The 4,373-nt window shown below is 34.5% G+C and overlaps 1 long non-coding RNA gene across 1 annotated transcript; it reads right to left on the bottom strand.

Moving 5' to 3' along the window:
* Positions 1-2,137: 2,137 nt before the first annotated feature.
* LOC128212142 (uncharacterized) lies at positions 2,138-4,145 on the bottom strand. Its single transcript, XR_008257394.1, has 2 exons — positions 4,022-4,145; positions 2,138-2,445 (listed from the first exon to the last, which is right to left on the bottom strand). It is a non-coding gene; the product is annotated as an uncharacterized LOC128212142 (long non-coding RNA).
* Positions 4,146-4,373: the final 228 nt, after the last annotated feature.

Raw genomic sequence — 4,373 nt, 5'->3', positions numbered from 1 at the left:
ATTCTCTTCGTGACTGAAATCAACTTTTTTAAACACTTGGTGTATTTCAAATCTAGTCCATATAAACATCCCCTTTAGATTCCTGGACGATTGCATTTTCCATGGGAGATCACTGCGTAGGATAAACATACAAGTGTTGTTTAGCCACACTGTGGTTTCAATAATGTCAGGGGCGTAGCTACCCCTCTATTCATGTGGATTCATAAATGTGCTGGGGGGTTCGGGGGCATGCCCCCCTCAGAAAATTTTGAAAACCATGGTGCAATCTAGTGCATTCTGGGCGTTTCGATGTGCATTATTTAGTACTGGAAAATAACCAGTTTTTGGATCATGTAGTCAAGTTCGCATACTACTACTTTGGTGGGTTTTTTTTTTCAGAACCATGTTTTTTCAGCCGCGTATTCACGTATAGGCGGCTACACGCCTGTATGTTGTGCATATGAATGTATAATTTGGTGTATATGATGCATCCTTAATGTAACACCTCCTTGCTGCTACACCAATAGAAACTTCATTAGATGTTAACAGTAAAAGAACTAGCACCGACGTTCCCAATTTTTGTCCTGCTCACGCACACGTTTTCAGAACTGGTTAACAATTTTGAATAAAATATGTTTAAACCATATATTTTCATTATGTTAACTGGGTATCTGTTTAAGCGAATGGATAAGTTCTGAAACAATTTTGCTAGGTGTTGATAAAAAAGGATTTATTGTTAAGAAAATGGGAATAGATAAGCAATTGATTACGGTTATCCCTAGCTATTTTGAGATGTATATACTTCGACTGTTGCAGACTGAAGTGTGCAAATATTTGTCTCATATTTGTTTACAGTCAGTTTATCTTGTTGGAATGAACAAAACTATTTTCAATAAAATGTTTACTTTTCTTCTTATTCTGGTTTGTAAAATGCACATTTTGATCTTATATTCTCTATTAACTCAAACTCTTTTGCCCGAAATTACTATGAAGCCATTTTGAAAGCTAACTCGGTACAGTGTAAATTCCAACCTTTTCATGATTATCGCGTGCATGCATTTCATATATCTCAGGGGCGGTTCAAGGGTTCGACGTTAGAGGGAGCGTTTCTTAGATGTGTACCCTTTAGTCCTGCGCCTCTCCCTCAGAAACGAAATTTATTTGGTTTAAAGTGTTGGCACGGGTTGGGGGGGGGGGTCCTCCCCCACGAACATTTGAACAATTTCTTGTTCGAAATGGTGCATTTTGGGCGTATTTTAATAATTTTCTTCCCCTTCATTGAACTAAAAAGTTAACTAGGGCACACTCCGCTTGTGTATCTTAATAAGATAAGAAAACTATTCAGTGAATTATCAGCGTACGTCATGCATTAATTCTGGGCCAATATTTAATTTATTGCAGTTTATATATCCAGGGCCCGGATTCAATAAGATATCTTAGTTTTAAACATTACGCTGCTTCAAAAGAGTGCTCAGTTCGAGGGATGAAAGCGAAAAAGTTATATGTTCTTCCTTATTTAATGCCACTCAGAATCTTTTCGCATTCCTCCCTCGGGTTACACCCGTACAATTCTCAGAGTAACCATATTTAAGAAACTTCAACGATTTCAGGAATGTGACCACAGTCATTATTAAGATAATGTTTCTGTTTATATACACAAGATTATAGTGGTTTAATATACATATAAACTGCAAGATCTCATGAATGCCCCCGAAGCGAATTTCAATCCATATTGAATCCTCGTTGCTGATGCTTTGTTTGCTCTCAAATGATCAAATACCGTAATCTTTATCATTTATAAACATAGCACTAAAATCTAAAGATCTAAATATTGTCTGCGGAATAATAGTTTGCGAAGTCAATGGTTTCTTAAACCTTGTTTAACATTCGGTGTACTTTAAAGGGGGGCAATAAACGTTAATGCAAAACATATAGCGCCAGAATATCGCTTATATTTTTTATTTGTACAAAAACATGAGTTAAAAATAAAAATACTATGTTATTTTTTGCATCAAACTGTATTGTGCTCCTTTAAACCGAATTTGTATTACGTATTAAGTCATAGTGCTGGGTTAGCTTGCGCGATGTGTATTACACATTTTTCTATAAATATATAATACCTTGTACATTGTCATTGAAATGTAATATCAAATTGTCATGTGCTGACAAGTTTTATTTTAAACCGAGTTACAAATTATTGCATTGCATTTATGTTTTTGACAATTTTTGCCTTGAATCCCCGAGTTGCCTTGCATGTCCTCTTGCAGCATTCTGTGGGGATCTTAATGAGTTTTGTTCCGGGAGGGCAGGGCTTCAAATAACACATTTCGGACATGCACGCCAATGTACCCTGCTGACAAATGCAACTTGTGCATGGATCATCGTTCTTCACATATGTATCCCCATCATTCATCGGTTCATTGTTTTGGTTCAAGCACAAGGAACTTGCCAACACGACCATGGAGCCTGATAAAAAAACACAAAGGTACATGGTTAACGAATGGCGTCAAATGGCATGTTCGTGTCGAAACCGTATAAGGAGAAGAAGCTGAAAGCTCCTTTCTTTGGAAAAGATGCTAAAAACCCCTATTTTTGGACTAGAATTTGAAGGTTTCTGTCTTTGGAATACAGTGTTACATATCATTGGAGTAAAGGCTTAAAGTTCGTATCTTTAGAATTGAGGCTTAAAGTTCCTGTCTCTGGACTCAAAGCTGAAATTCCTATCTTTTGACTATTTGTTGAAGGTTTCTTTCTTTCAAACAGAAACCTAAAAATCCTGTCTTTAAAGTAGAGGCTAAAAGTTCCTGTCTTTGAAGTAGAAGCTAAAGGTTTATGTCTTTGGAGCAAGAGCTTAAAACTCCTATTTTTGAAGTAGACGCTAAAGGTTTCTATCCTTGGACGAGTAGCTAAAGCTTCCTATCTTTTGAGTAGAAGTTTTAAAGTGTGTATCTTTTAAGTAGAAGCTGAACATTCCTGCCTTTGGAGTAGAAGCTTAAAGCTGCAAACTCACAGATTGACCGTTCTGATAACTTATATATTTTGTTGTCTTGGAATGCTCCAATTTTTGCGTAAATATCTGCAAACCAGTGATATAAGACTGCTGACGACAAAAGATCCTATCGCAGATTTTCATATTTCCATTCTAAAATTAATGTTTTAGAGCTTAAAGCGTAACTAACGGTTAAAAGAAAATGCATAAAATTTCAATTTTTTAACTTATGTATGAAAATCTGCGATCTGATTTCTTGTCAGCGGTCTTATATTACTGGTTCTAATACACTTTCGCAAAAATTGGCCAGTTCGAAAACAAAAAAAAATAAAATTGTCAAAACGTTCAATCTGTGAGAGTGCAGCTTTAAAGCTCCTATCTTTGGAATAAAGTCTTAAGAATCATATGGTTGGAGTTATGGCTAAAATTTCCTATCTTTTGAGTAGTGTTATATCTGCATATTAAACATGGCTGCCATTTGGCATTTTAAAAAGCACCTTCATATTTCTTAAATGAAGACTATTTTCCTATTACATAGAGATATTTTTTGTTTTAACATTTTTTTTCGTATGCGAAACACATTTCAATTAGCTTCCTAAACATACAACATACATAAAAATACAAACCTAGAAATGATATAGAGAATAGAAAAAAAAATTCAATAGAAGTGTCAACTTTTGTTTTTGATTGGCGCAAAATACTCTTTAAATAAATTAATACGATCTGACATGTTTTTGTTTAATTTGCATTGATATCGTTTTTGCAGTAATTTAGAACTTTTATCAGATTAATTTGCTGACAAATACCATGCATGCATAAATGATAACTTGTCTGTCCTACCTTTCGAATGTAAGAAAAACCCTATGTAAACTAAATCGCTGAATCATGATGTTTCATTTAAGATATTTAAGTTCAGTTATCAAATATATAACTTTCTTACATTTCCGAAAGTAAGCATTATTTATTTTGTCATACCATTTTATTCGTGAAACATACCAATTTTATGCATTAGCCAAAACAATTAAATTAAATTGATATAAAGAAAACACTTACCAAAGAAAAACACCGACACCAGTAGTCTCGTGGAAAACATTCTGAAGGCTGTTTGCGATTGTTAGTCTTATTTTTAAAACGCAATGAGAATGAGTTCTGTTACTCTGTTATGCGATATATGAACTAGTTGTAACTGGAAGCTTATATATCATTATCAAGCTGTCCAATTTAGGGACAAATCAAATATATTTAATGTTATACGTCCTGTTGAAGTTTCACAACCTCCCTCTTGAGACATGAACTATTGAGTTAAGTGTTGGATAAGCGGACGTTTTTATAATTGATCATCGAATAAAAATGGATAACAACAATCGATCTGATCATCGCTGATCGCTATCGAATTTCATCATCG

This window comes from Mya arenaria, chromosome 12 (genome assembly GCF_026914265.1).
Source record: "Mya arenaria isolate MELC-2E11 chromosome 12, ASM2691426v1".
Lineage (NCBI taxonomy): Eukaryota > Metazoa > Mollusca > Bivalvia > Myida > Myidae > Mya > Mya arenaria.
Note: the sequence above shows the minus strand (reverse complement) of the source record. Positions and strands in the feature narration are given on the sequence as shown.